Below are 15,391 nucleotides of genomic sequence, written 5' to 3' on the forward strand. Positions count from 1 at the left end.
AGTAGCTGGTTCGTATGTAGTGTAATCACGGAGCTTGACTGACGTTAGCGTTTCCTGAAGCGCAATGACACTGGGGGTGTCGCAGCTGGAAAGGGTCTGTAAGTGAAACCGCAGGTTGTCTCGTTTTGAACGAAACCCCCTGCAGTTCCACTGCCATGCCTTAATGGTTTGGGGTGTCGCAGCCATTTTGGACAATGACGGAGAACGCGGAAGATGTAACGGGTGACGTATGACCTCTGGGGGAAGGCTCGAGAAATTGCGTTTGGATTTGCGCGACAGACGCCTCTTGATTGCTCTGGCGTGTTTCGAGCGCCGCCACGCGGTCAGAAATGTTCTTCATCCACGTTTGAGTTTCAGAGCGGAAAGTGTTAAGTGTCGCCATCAAGCGTTTCTCAAAATCTTGCATGAATGACGTGACCTGATGTACAAGGTTGTCAGTGACTGGCTGGGAAAGGGAATTAGCATCATCAGCGGGCTTCCGCTTAGCGGGGAGCCCACGTGCTGGTGACGTGGCGCGTGAGGAGGAGGTGGAGGGGTAGAAATAGAGGAGGAATGGGGCATGTTTGGATTTGTCGGGGGTTTCACCACTGGGGGCAATGGCGCTGGGGAGCGTTCACGCCTTAGGAGGATTTGGAGGAGGAATGGGGCATGTTTGTTATGGGGGGCATGTTATCATCCCATGTTATCATCCATGTTATCATGATAACATGCAATGGGGCATGTTATCATCCCAAGGTCGATTTCGCGACCTTAGGATGATAATTTGGCTCTCAGCTCCGCGTTTTCTTTCTCGAGCGAGGAAGGCTGCAGCCGCCAGCTCACCTGGTTTTTAGATGAATCCTGGACTTTTTGGCCTGGAAGTGGCGGGAAGGACACGGAACGGCTCCGACTGCGGTCAGTTCTTGAGCGGGAGGAAGAGCGTCGGCGGCTTCGCGACTCCCTGAGACTTTTGGGTGGTGGATTTGGTGGTAGACCTGCTGAAGGCGTTGTCCCAGTATTGGAGAAAGGCGTCTTGTTGCCGGAGCGCTCGAAACGCACTTTGCACTTGCGCGTTCCTGTGAAGTGCGCTCCGTTGCAGATGATACACTTGGGAGTGCAATCCGGCGTTTCTTTGATGGGGTGAGACGCACCACAGCGTGGACAAAGGCCGCTGCGTTCCTTGGGACACACATCAGCACGGTGGCCTGGCTTACGGCAGTTGGTGTACGCTTCAACTTTCACCTTGAAAGGGTAACATGCGTAGAGGGTGCCGTAGAAGACAAGCTGTTTTGGAACCTCCATAGTGTCGATGAAGGTAACCAATATGGACTTGGTGCGTCCTAGTTGGCGAGCGTCGGCGGTCGTAAAATGCCGGCTAGCGTTCAGCGCCACAAGGTCGGAGAAGATTTCTTCTTGCGTCTGGTTATAAATTGCGTTGTAAAGTATCCCCCTGACAGCATTGTCAGGGGCAGCGACGTATGTTTTCACCGGGTACTGTTGGTCGTGAAGTCGCAGTTCTTGAATCTGGACATAGCGCTTCATTCGGGCTTCTGAAGGCGTACTTACGGTGAATGAATTGTTGTAAGGGTTAAGCCGTAGCTTGTCTTGAGCCCGAGCATCTGCATAGTCAATCTCTGTGCCAGTGCAGAGAAGGTGGAGAAGAGCCCCGCCTTTCACGAGACGCAGGTCGAGATGACCACCCGGGCGGTTGGTTGGTTGGTTGGTTCATAGGAAGGGAAAGGCGCAGTATCTGTCACACTTGCTCTGTGGACACCTGAACCGCGCCGTAAGGAAAGGGATGAAGGTGGGAGTGAAAGTGGATAGAGAGAAAGGGGGGCCGTAGTGGAGGGCTACGGAGTAATTTCGACCACCTGGGGATCTTTAACGTGCGCTGACATCGCACAGCACACGGACGCCACTTCGTTTCGCCTCCATCGAAACGCAGCCGCCGAGGCCGGGATTCGATCCCGGGAACTCCGGCACAGTAGTCGGGCGTCTTACCACTGCACCACCCCGGCGGGGCCCCGGGCGGAACACGATCTTGAAATCTGAAGTTGGTAGACGAGGAAGGGGAGCATGCTTCTTGATTTTGTTTGTAGTAGATACGCCTTGCAACGACTGGGCCGGCTTGCCTGGGCCGGCTTGCCTGGGAATTGGACTCTGCTGATGCGTCATTTGATGACTGCTTCATGGTGGGGTAGAGTTTGTTGCGGGCCCGGACGGCGCGGGTCCACCGTGGATCATTTTCAAATTCTTGAGAAGAAATTTCGCCTTCGACGGCGTACTCCATCTATTAATGATGTAGGCTCGAAGACGCACGAGGCGATGAGCAGCCGGCGGCGTTAAGCCTAACCGGTGGCGCGTTCCCACGCCTGGCGGGACAGGAAAAGCTTCTTAAGTCGGTCACAATGAGCGGAAATCTCTGAACAATGGTTCGTAGAGGTGCACGACACCTGCGCTGACAGTGTCAGATGGAGTCCAGGTCAGTTCCGCTGCGACGAGTAAACGTTCACGGAGCCCATGCCACGCACGTCCGCACGGCTCGAAGGCAAACGCAGCACCTCCGAAAGCTGTCTCGTGGCGGTGTGAGTGTGACGCTTGCGTCAGTCCCCGTTGTGCGAGGTCTTGGCGGTGGCGTATTAGAACTAAGCGAGCTGCCACGTGTCCTGTGCCACATCTCATGTAAGGGCACAGTGCAGAGCTCAAATTTCTCTATTTGTGCAAATTCTTTCGCCATGTCCGCGAACTCTTTCCGTAGTCTTTCTTTGTAGGCCTCTCGCTGTTTTGCGCTGAGGTCATAATACCACAACCCCTTGCTCTTTGGTTTCTTTATTCGTTTCATTTCATCAACTTGTCTTTCTTTGCCAGCATCTTGAACGACCTTATCTGGCCTTATCTCCTCGTCCACCTGGTTAAAAAAGCCTCAGTACCAATCCAATCTGTTGCCACGGCAACCAGCGGCCACCGAGAACGAAGGAACTGACGTAATGTGACGTCTTGGCGATGGCGACGATGATGATAGTGGCTGCTCCTATCCGGGGCGGTATTACAGAACTGTGTTCAGTTGTCGTTCAGTTTCTGAACACTCTGTGATTGGTTGGAAGCACTTCCGCTGAACTGAACAGTTTTACGTCATGGCAGTTTCCGAAAGGCTTTGAGCGGAGAAGTGCTTCCAACCATTCATAGAGCGTTCCCAACTGAACGCGAACTGAACGCAGTTCTGTAATACCGCCCGGGGGATGGGGGGGGGGGGGTTATTACAGAACTGCATTCAGTTGGCGTAGTTGGCGTTCAGTTTCGGAACGCTCTGTGATTGGTTGGAAGCACTTCGGCTGAACTGAACGCTTTTACGTCACGGCAGGTTCGGGAGGCTTTGAGCGGAAGTGCTTCTTTGCCTGCCACCGAATTTTTGTCTGTTGTAGGCCCTCATTGCACCCGCCACCGTTTCGGTGGTGAACGACGGCTGTTGTTGCGGCGCGCGTCTTTCTCTCTACGAAGAGGCGTCCGTGTGCTGTGCGATGTCAGCGCACGTTAAAGATCCCCAGGTGGTCGAAATTACTCCGTAGCCCTCCACTACGGCTCCTCTTCCTCTCTTTCTACTTTCACTCCCACCTTCATCCCTTTCCTTACGGCGCGGTTGAGGTGCCCACAGAAAACAAGTGAGACAGTTACCGCGCCTTTCCCTTCCTATAAATCAATCTTTATCTCCCTCTTACTTTTCTTTATTTTCTGTCTGCATGAGGCAGCGGAGGTGGCTCAGCTACAGAGCCAGCACCGCCGGGGTGGTGCAGTGGTAAGACGTCCGACTACTGTGTCGGAGTACCCGGGTTCGAACGCGACCTCGGCGGCTGCGTTTCGATGGAGGCGAAACGAAGAGGCGTCCGTGTGCTGTGCGATGTCAGCGCACGCTAAAAATCCCCAGGTGGACGAAATTACTCCGTAGCCCTCCACTACGGCTCCTCTTTCTCCCTTTCCACTTTCACTCCAAACTTCCTCCCTTCCCTTACGGCGCGGTTGAGGTGTCCACATAAAACAAAGTGAGACAGTTACCTCGCCTTTCCCTTCCTGTAAATCAATCAATCAGCTACAACGCCAGTAGCAGGCCCGTGCATCTTCTTTTCCTTCTTCCTACTGCCACAACAATAACAACCAATCACGGAATGTTCCCAACTGAACGCGAACTGAACGCAGTTCTGTAATACCGCCTCAGGGGCGGTATTAGAGAATTGCGGTCAGTTGGGCTGGAAACGGAATGTCGCGGCCCCCGGTCCAACGTTAAAATGTCATGGAGTTTCTAGAATAAACTAAGGAATGTGCTTTCAAGCTCTCCTCACCACAGAATAATTCGTTCTATGACGAGATCACACTTGTCATTCAGTGTATCCACCAATAAGCGCTTTTTCGCGTCTTTGCAAAAAATTTATTTCGCCCCCCGCCCCTCTAACTGCTGTTCGGCAGCGCGACGAAGAGCGCAATAGCAAACGCCTGCAGCTTGTGCACGTTTTGTTGTATATACTGTCAAGTCATAAGAAGTTTTGACGCGATGTATGCGTATGATCTAATCGAAGGCAGGAAAGCCGCGCTGCGACATCCCATTCACCTGCAGTACTGTCTGTGCACGGCCGCTCAATGGAGGCGCGGCCGTGGTCTGTGTATATGTTCGTACAGAAAATACACAAAAGCTGCTGCGAAAGTAAATGCAGTTACCTTGAGCGGCCACTGTAGCGCGATATTACCGAAACAGGCCCGGTCTTTGAAGTTAGCTTTTCTCTGTTTTCACTTTCGCGAGTTTCAACGAGCGACACTTCATCACCAGTCCTAGAAAGCGAGTAAACATCGTTAGGATCCTGGCAAAGTCATGCAGTGTTATTCCTCAGATTATTAAATTTTCTTTTGAAAGTCATTACGAACTTGAAGAACAAATTAAATAGGCACGTACAACCTGCTCTGATCGAGCAGGATATTTAGATATGATAGATATTGTAACGGGTATTGCGCCAAACGTCCAGGCAACGCCCTGAGCCTAGAGGACTGCCGAAGTCCGAGAGCGGTCCGAGGAGCGGTTGAGCGCGGTTCCAGGCAACCAACTTCGTCGTCTACGCCAACCAGCAACCACTTCATCCTCTACACCAACTAGCCACTGATTGTCTCCACTTCGTTGTCGACAATAGTTTGTGTCACTGCCCCCCTACTCTGTAGCATCGACTCGATGCCACGCGGTGCTACTAGGAAGAAGTTAGCGAAAAGGTGCACAAAAGTGTCACAAAGACCCAGCGGCGTTGACGAAAAGTTCAGTTATGCACGATCATGATAGGGCTTCAGCCGAACCACGCGCACGACTTCAGGACGCTGTGGCCTTCGGGATGGAGCTGAAGCTACGGGAACAACGGCGTAGGTGACGTCACTGATAACGGCGGACAATCTCGTAAGGGCTGAAGTATAGTGCCTAGAATATACAGTATATTCTAGAAACTATAGCTGAAGTATCGGCGTAGTAACTTTTCAGATAGGCCGCGATGACGAACAGGTGTCCACACCCACACGAAGTCGCCCGGCTCGTAAGTGACGATTCTTCGGTAGAGGTTATACCGAGCAGCGTCATTCGCTTGTTGTCGGTGGATTCTGAGGCGTGCTAGTTGCCGCGCTTCCTCAGCACGCTAAACAACGATGTCGGCGTCAAGTTCGGCGTCAGAGCCGCAAGAAGGTTCGGTTTGGTTTGGTTTGCGGGGTTTTAGCGTCCCAAAGCGACTCAGGCTATGAGAGACGCCGTAGTGGAGGACTCCGGAAATTTCAGGACCAACTGGCATCGTGGCATCCAACGACGTGCTCACTTGGCGACCGAAGACAAGCTGGAACGGGGTCAGTCATGTCGTCTCTTGAGTGGCGGTACTGTACGCGAAAGTTATATAGGGCAAAATCGCATCCCAGGATGTTCTGCGTCCACATCATAAAAATCATGTCGGTGAGGGTGCGATTGAGGCGCTCCACCAGCCCTTTGGTCTGAGGGTGATACGCCGTCGCACGTCAATGGCTAGTGTGAGTCAGAGTCATGACCAACCGGATTAGGCGAGCCGTAAAAGCTGTTCCACGGTCAGTGATTACCACGGCGGGGGCGCCATGACGTAGGACAATGTTATGAACGAAAAATTGAGCAACTTCGGCTGCAGTACCTTTAACAAGGGACGCGGTCTCTGCGTACCGTGTTAGGTAGTCTGTCGCGACGACTACCCAACGGTTGCCAGACGAGGACTTCGGAAAAAGACCGAGAAGATCCATGCCCACTTGATGCAAAGGGGTCTTCGGCGGAGCAACAGGCTGAAGAAATTCAGTGGGTCTCAATTGGCGGAGACTTCCGACGTTGGCAGTCACGACATGAGTAACCTGGGCCAATAATACTTCTGACGAATTCGTGCAAGTGTACGGCTCAACCCCAGGTGACCGGCGGTAGGTTCATCATGACAGGCACTCAATATATCTCGGCGCAACTCGGAGGGCACAACAAGGAGAAACGTCTCTTCACTGTTAGCAAAATTTCGCTTGTCGAGCACGTTACCACGCAGAGTGAACGTTTGAAGCCCACGATGAAAAACACTGGGAATACGGGTGTCGACGCCTTGCAGGTAGTCGACGAATGGCGCTAACTCTGGATTCATTCTCTGCAGCTGCGCCATTTGGGTTGTACTAATAGCCCCCAGAAAGGGAAAATCACCGGCCGTTTCTTCTGGACATATGGCGATGGGCGAGCGCGACAGACAGTCAGCATCCTGAGGCTTCCGTCCTGATTTGTATGACTGTTACGTCATACTCTTGTAATCTAAGGCTCCATCTAGCCAATCGTCCTGAGGGGTCTCTGAGGCTCACGAGCCAGCATAATGAATGGTGGTCGCTTATAACGCGGAAAGGTCGGCCGTAGAGGTATGGTCGGAACTTGGTGAGGGCCCATATTACCCATAAACCACCATTATCCACGGTGAGGGCCCATATGTTCCAGCGCATGATGGATACCGTTCTGTCCGGTTTGAAGTGGCAGTCGTGTTTGATTTCGCTAGAAGATGTCGTCATATTTTCGACCACCTTCGACCAACACCTAGAAAGGTTACGCCTTGTGTTAAAAGCTCTCCGAGACGCCAACCTGACAATCAAACCGGAGAAATGTCGCTTCGGCTTTGAGGAACTTCGCTTCCATGGTCACGTGGTCAGCGCAAAACGTGTTCGCCCGGACCCTGAAAAGACAGCTGCCGTTTCTGGTTTTCCACGCCCTCGCAAGTTGGACGTGTGGCGTACGCGAGACCTCAGGCCAATCTGCTACCACTGCGGGGAAGCCGGTCACCTTTACCGTGCATGCCCGCATCGCCGAGTGGGACTTCGCGGCAATTCGGACCCGATGCGCCCTGTCCACGGAACGGCGAACGGCCGCTCGAAATTGAAGCTCATCTGTCAGAGGCCTGAGAGATACAGGCGCTATGACTCAGGATCGTCATCTCCGCTGCGGTACCGTTCCCCAAGCCCTCGCAGAGACGCCAGCTATACTGAGTGGCGTTCTCCCAGTCCACGCCGGGAAAACTAATTCCAGTGGTATCCGGAGGCAAGGCCGCTGCTGTCGGAAAAATTGAAGATCCTCCGCCGCCGATACATCGATACGCTGTTTTTTCACAGGGGCAGGGTAGCGACAGCATCCGACGCGCTACTTCTGATCTGTGCGTGACACTTGACGGAACTGGCACGATTGCTCTACTTGACACCGGTGCAGACTATTCAGTGATGAGCCACGCCCTCGCCCAGGAATTGAGCAAAGTTGTGGCGCCATGGTTGGGCCCTAGCATTTGCACGGCTGGAGGTCACCTCATTAGCCCGGCCGGAAGGTGCACAGCCCGAATTGGCATCCGCGGTTTCGTCTACGCCAACCAGCAACCACTTCATCGTCTACGCCAACTAGCCACTGATTGTCTCCGCTTACTTGTCGGATTCCGCTACGAGGGGTGCAAAATAAGAAGAATAAGATGACGCGCATTTAAATGAAAATGTTCCAAGTATATTACAGATCAGCAGGTCGCTTAAGTTTCGCGACAAGTGATATCGTGGAGAACGTTGCATTTGCGCTTATGCACCTCTCCTATATAGAGCACAGAACAAAAAAGAGAGCATTCTTAACAGCCTTCAAGTATATATTAACCTGTGAATGACCTTGGCGCGTCTATACGATAAAATAAATGTGAAACGTGTGTTTTTTTTTTATCGACCAGGATAAAACAAGTTGGCAGCACACTATAGGCGAACGTTACAAAGAACTAAAAAATTGAGTTGTTCTTATTTGACGAAATTCTGTCACTTAAGTTGCAAGTACATTGAGCTAGAAATATGATTTCTAGTTCTCTATAGTTGCGGGTAATATATCTTCAGATTGAAGGTGCTTGGAGCAGTGGAAAGCCCTTCGAAAGAGTCATTATATATGAAACACACTTCCTGTCATTCATATCGTTGTCCTCCTTTCATGCGCTATCAATAGGCTCGGGAGTTTAACAGTGTTGGCTATTAGTTTTTCTTATACATCGCGCTTTCTCTTTTCATTTAACTGAACTAAAATCACTACAGCCACCCACCGTAGCCGCGCGCTGTTGAGGCCACTGCGAAGGAAGGCAATGCAGCTCTTCGCCGGGTAACTCCAGCAGTAATCAGCTCCAAAAGTTCTGAACTACTCTCCAGGCATAAACCAAACCATTTCTACGCACAAGCGAAGCTTACGCTTCAGAATATTCGAACGCGCGAACTGGTTTCGAAGGCAGCGTCGCTTCGCCGCCGCAAGGGGCGCGACTTGCTCACTGTTCGCTCCGCGTCTGCTTCAGCGGCGGCGGGTGGCTTTTGCCTGGTTTCGCGCTGTCGCTCGCGGGTTTCGTGGGGAGTGCAGCCCCGAAATGAAAGAACACAGAAGGTAGATGCTGCAGCGGCATGTCCTCCACGTACTACACACTTGAATGGATATAAAAAACACTGTCGTTCAGCAAACGTTCGACAAGCATGACATACATTGCGGCATGGTAGCTACTTTTGTCCATTTTAATCCGAATTTTTCCCAAGCCTGTACACGAATGGGAACAAAAAAAAAAAACTGAATGACCAGTGATCACATCAATGCTTCTTCAAGGCTCACATGACAGCAACTCGTCTGCAACAGCAAAACCGTCTTTCAGCGCTAGATATGCGAAACCATCCATGTAGCACCTAAGATGAAAATAATTTCATAAAAATGTAATGTAAATTGCAAAATGCTTGCATGATATAAATTATTAGTATATCAGTCAAAGTAAACGTTGTAGGGTTGAGTTTTAAATGTTATTACAATTCATATATTAGGCAATGTGTGGTAATATAAACGTTATTTTAATTTTGCAAATAAAATTGCTTTAATTAAATTTTTCATGATATTAAGCTTATTATGAAAACAATCAATAATGGTTTGATATTCATGACACCACTTGTGCTCGAAGTGGTAAAAAGAGGCCAATAAATGAGGTGACTCGATGCAGTGACTTACAAATGAGTTCACCCATTTCCCACTGTCGCATATTTCGGTTTACCTTACGTCGCTGGATATATCGTTTAGTTAATCAACTTCGGGTGTGACGCTTGCGCGATTCTTCTTGAAACTAGCGAAAGAAGCAGCCCCATGTAGTACACTCTTCTACGAGGAAAATATACTAGTGGACTGCATTATCCGAAGCCAGAGCTTGTTGCCCTAGGACAAGGTTTTTTTTTTTTTCGAAAAAGCTGCCGTGCACCTACTACACACAAATGTTTTCGAAGTACTTAAGATCCTGATTCAGTCAGCATTTCAGAATTCAACTCGAGCTGCCCGAAAGGAATTGACAACAGCTACGTTATTAGGTCCGCTTCTTTTATATTTGAAAAATTTCTCAGAATTCTTCTCAATTAATTATACCAGGAAAGTGACAGAGAAGACCGAGAGGCCAACTCCTTATGTGCGCAAGCCGTGCAGGAAGATTTTGAGACACTTTTTTAGACGCAGGTCGCATTTTGATGAATTAATGACTATGTAGTGCAATGTGTAACTTTGAAGGACATTTTTTTTTAATTGTTTGCCGCTCTTTTCGATTCTGCTTAACTGTTTATGCCCGTTTCCTTGAATAAAAGTAGTCGCGAGACTGCATATACGTCATCGGTCTTTCATCCGACTGATAGGTTTTGAACGAAGCTAGAACAGCCCACTCCACTAGACAAGGGAAATTTTAACTATATGAGTAAATTTTTGTTCTTTACGCTGAATCTGAGACGCGCCATGAATTTTCGCCGGTGCCTCTTTTGATCTAAACGAAAACGGTAGCGGTTGACAGAATAGCGGTTGACTCACGTCAGGTCGCGCTACACCTGCTTACAACATTCAAAGGCACATTGCATAGCCTGGTAAATTTATTTTTACTTAGGGGAAAAAAATGTTGAAGTGCACCCGAAGCTTCATTCGACCGTGCACGGCCGCACTGACGAAGGCGCGCGCGCGCGTGAGCGGATTGTTGACTGTATTATATTCCTCGTACACGATAAATGTTCGATGCTGATAACGGCCTTTGTATAAATCATAAGGGGCGAAATGTCAGGGCCTGCCGGTTGCAACTGACGCGGGCGAAGCTAAGAGCGAGCGCGCGTTTCCTTTGCGCGTGAATGGCTGTAGCGGAGCAGCAGCAGTGGGGCAATGGCGACTAAAACCCCTCAATAAACTAAAAGTAGCGCCATCTCCTCTCTCCTCCTCCGGCGGCGCCGCTCCTCTTCTCGCATTTCGACCGTGGCTCCACCTACGGGGTGCGCGACTAGCGCGCGCCGATCGAGGCGGCCGTGCGCCGGGTCTCACCAGAGCCTTGCATTTTGTCGCAATGTGTTCAGGTTAAAATATTACTCACTGCTGAAACATAATTACCGAATGTTAACAGGGATTTCCCTCCAGAATAGTTTCAGCTGTGAGTGTCATACACCACATATACGCGATTTCGGCGTTGGTTCAACTCGCCGTCATCTCCGTGTGTCCGTAGTTCGTCACATTTGGCCACTCAGCGGCATGCTTTATAAAATTTGTAACTAGGCGGCGGACAGGAACAATTTTGGAACAGTCTGTGTATGGTTTCTTCGCAGCGTTGACTGGATTGCGAGCTGCCGGTAAACTTGAGAAGTGTGGCAGCAGCTGTCTTCCATGTATTTTCAACTTCAGCTGCAGTCTGTGTGGAGTCTTTGCAGCTTTGATTGACTTGTGAGCTACCGGTAAACTTGGGGAGGGAGGTAGCAGTTATTTTTTTTATATTTGGCGTTGAGACAATGCCGTGTTCAGCTGTCATGGTGTGTCACCATACGTACACGATTTTGGCGTCGATTTAACTCGCCTTCACCTCCTTGAGTCCGTCAGCCGTTGACAAAAGTGCGCAACATGCTTGAAAAAAAATTAACTAGGCTGCGGAAGCTGCAGTCTGTGTGGTTTCTTTGCAGGTTGGACTGAATTGTAAGCTACCGTGAAACTTGAGAAGCGTGGTAGCAGTGTTTTTTTATATTTTGTGCTGAAACGGTTCCGTTTTCAACTGTCAGTGCGTGACACCATTTGTACGCGATGTCTGCGTTGGTTGAACTCGCCTTCACCACCGTGCTTCGATCAGCCGCCGGCCAAAGAGCGCAACATGCTTGAAAAAAAAAAATTAAATAGCCAGCGGGAACGATTTAGTAGCAGTCCGCGTGGCAGCAAAACACACGGCGATATGTGCCGCGCGCGCGCCGCTCGCCCCGCTGGGGAGGAGGAAGCTGCACGCCCAGCAAAAAAAAAAAAAAAAAGCGCGCGCGCACGTGACGGCGCTCGGCCAATGAGAGGGTCGAACGACGAAGGAGAGCGCAGGAGAGGAGGCGGGCGGCAAACTTCACATGTTGGCGCTACTTTTAGTTAATTGAGGGGTTTTAGTGGCGACCCCACCAAGGCGCGACGGGCGGTGGAAACAGATCCCATTGGAGGGGAGGTGTGAAAAACGCGAAGCGCTGCCCATAGAGAGGAGTGGCCCCCTGCGCGTGACTGCCGCCAGGGAGCGCCGCGGTCTGGGGCACCGTCAGCATTCCGGAGGGGGCGGCAGAGTGAAGGTAGTCAGAGCGCGGTTTGACCCGTCGTCGTTGTGTGTTTCGGGGCGATTTCCTGCGTGTGCTGCTTGCATACCCTCGCTGCGTGCTGGCAGAAATGCCGCCGACGTTAAAGAAAAAAAAGCTAAGAGGTGGTGCTTTGTTCCCGGGTGCGATTCGGGTTACAAGTCGTGTTCGGAAAAAGTGTCTCTTTTTCGTGCACCGTCTTGCCCAGATCAGCTGTCGAAGTGGGCTGCAGTCCCCCTGGATGCTGTTGAGGTCGCGTTAGACCACACAGAATATGTCGAAAAGCGAAGCGACGCTCGGCTGGTATATTATATTGCGGGCTATGTGGCCAGGAAGCGTGTGCTGTCGACAAACTGTATAGCATGCAGGGAGGCTTGCCTTGTGGAGAAAGACTGCGTCCCTATAGAGATCTTCCAGCTGATGCTTGTAAAGAGTGGGTGGGCTACTGTATTCATCATCATCACTGTATAATTTGATTCAAACTCTTGAAAACAGGCTGACACATGAATTCAGCAGAACCCGTCTGCATTCTAGATTTGTTTTCAGCATACTGCAGAAAGTGAGCTCAAACGTGCCACAGATTGGTTGTGTGGAGCATTGTGTTGAAATCACAAAATCGGTAGTAAGGTGTTTCTGCCTCACCAGAATCCACTTTCTTTTGAAGGGTCTAAATCAGGAAATTAATGAAAAAAAAAAGTAAAAGAACAAAGCCTTGTGTGATTTGAAGTAAACAGCAAAATTGGTCGAAAACACTCTGCTGTGTGCCAATAAAGCTTGCTTGTCCATGGAACACGTTGCATGATTTTATTGCGTTCTTGTCCTGGAGCATCAATGGACAAGAAGTGGAAGCTGTGACAGATTTTCTGTTCTTGGGCTCCAAGATTACCCCGGAAGGAGGCTGCAGACATGAAATTAGGAGACGCCTGCTTCGTGCTATGGTCTTTCCAGTTGTGATGTATGGATGCGAGAGATGGACTGTGAAAAAGACTGACCGCCGAAGAATTGACGCGTTTGAATTGTGGTGCTGGCGAAGACTCTTGAGAGTTCCTTGGACTGCCAGAAGATCAAATCAGTCGATATTGTCAACCATAAACCCTGACTGCTCATTGGAGGGTCAAATTCTAAAGTTAAAGCTCAGCTAGTTTGGTCATCTTATGAAAAGAGAGGAGTCGCTGGAGAAAGATTTGATGTTGGGAAAGGTTGAGGGTCGCCGGAGAAGGGGTAGGCAGCGAACGCGATGGTTAGGTGGCATCCTCGAGGCACTGCAGATTAAGTTATGTGATGTTAGGAAGATAGTGAGAGACCGGAAAGCGTGGCGTGACATATGGTCCATAGGGTCACGAAGAGTCGGATACGACTGAACGACTGAACTGATCATATCCAAAATGCACGAATGTTGGTTGCAGCACAAGATCTTGCTATTGTACGGGCAACAAGCTTAATTTTGTTTACGTAGGCTGCATGACGCCTACCACAGCACCAGCAGCGAATATTCGAGGAAAAAGTAGTTGAAATGGCTCTGAAACCTTTCAACACGTTTGTGATGGTTTAGTAATGCTCTGGTAGGTTTAATCGCATTCAATCGCTTTCGAGCGTGACAACACCCACCGCAAAAAGTAACGTGCGCAAGAATCGGGTGATTCTGGCAATAACTATCGCGTTCACCAAGAAGAAGAGGAAAATTTTTGCGTATACAATCATGCGGAACACATTCCGTCGTAGTTAAGCTCCATAAAAATTGATTGGCTTTAATAGATTCGTAAAATATGTGCTTTCGGCTAGCAGAAAACTCGCGCGAAATTCACTCAGATGCCCAAAGATACTGTTGTTTCTCTTTGTTTGTATGCCAACAGTAGTATTAGTTAAGCTTTATAATGTTTGAAGACCTGCGGTGTCTGCTAAAACTTCGAAACATTCAACAGAACGCGTTTCGACTAGTCTTGTTCTTGCTCGCGCAAGCAGACGCGCCGCGCGAGCTGACGGCGCCGCTGACAACAGCGCCGCCGCGCGGCGATCACGCGAAAGGGACCAGCTTTTCCTGTCCGGTTTTCACACCTCCCCTTCTAGACACCCTACCATTGGTACCATTGGAGAGGCCGTAAGAGAAGACACGGCCGGTCTCGAGAGAGAGCGCGCTTCTCCCTCGAGACCGGCCGTGGAGAAGAGAACCGCGCACTCCTTCGAGACCGGCCTGATAGTTCCTTTTCAGTTCCGCATCTCCTCGGCGCGCCTTAGGGAACAGGCGGCCCGCCGCTGCTCCCGCCACCGCGGCGCTAGTGTCGACCTTTGCGCCAGGGAAGAGCGTCGTTTGCTACAGAAGCGCCGCGCTCCACTCTGCTTCCCGAACTGCTCTAAAGCGTTGCTCGCGCTCTGTGGCTTCATTATCTGCGCTTTATAGGTTTATGGACTTGAGCGCCGTGACAGTAAGGACGATTGCTTCTTACAAAAAATATGGGCGCCTGCAATAATTATCGCTTTGGGCCGAACAGTCACCTTTTTTGAGTATGCATTTCGCCATTTGGTTATAATGCCTGCGTACATATACTACGTATACGTGCAAACAATGACAGGTACCACCGCGTGCTACAACACTCAACGGTGTTTCAGTCTTGCCAGACGCGTTATCTGTTACGCGATAGGTTATGCAAGTACTCCGGTCGAAAATTCGTCGGCGTAGTAGTTGTACACCACACCGCGCTTCGGAAATAATAGGGGGCCTGAGTAAGAGAAATCGTACCGTAGTAATCTTTAGTTCTAGTGATTGATGACCGATTGGTTTGTGGTAGATGATAGGGAGTTAACGAAATCACTGAGGCTAGTTGAGCGGGGAATTAAAGGAATTGAAAAAAGTATGAAAAAGGGGGTTCAATGATGTCAGGACGCTCAGAATGGAAGCCAATGCTCTATGATGCTAATTAAGTAAATTTCAGAGTATGCAATTGATCAGTTAATAAAATGAAATAATTAAAAAAAGTAAACCTGCATTAAGATGTGTACTGCACAGAATGGAAAGACAATGTTAGCAGATGCTAAGTATCGGTGAGTAAAAATTGTAAAAATAAAAAAGTGAAAAATGAGAAGCATTGTTTGTAAGTGCGAAACACTATAGCAGCTTAACAGCGGAGCATCAGTGTCACCTTTATTTTTAGGTTTTCCGACGTGATTTAGGTAGGTTGCCTTGGAAGCGAGTGCGTGCTCGCTATGCTCACTCCTTTTTCATTGCATTCCGTACAAATTAACGTTTTTCTCATCATTATTGTTTTGAGCAATAGCACACACGCTACCCGAA

Source organism: Amblyomma maculatum, chromosome 9 (genome assembly GCF_055883805.1).
Source record: "Amblyomma maculatum isolate TAMU_Amacu chromosome 9, ASM5588380v1, whole genome shotgun sequence".
NCBI lineage: Eukaryota > Metazoa > Arthropoda > Arachnida > Ixodida > Ixodidae > Amblyomma > Amblyomma maculatum.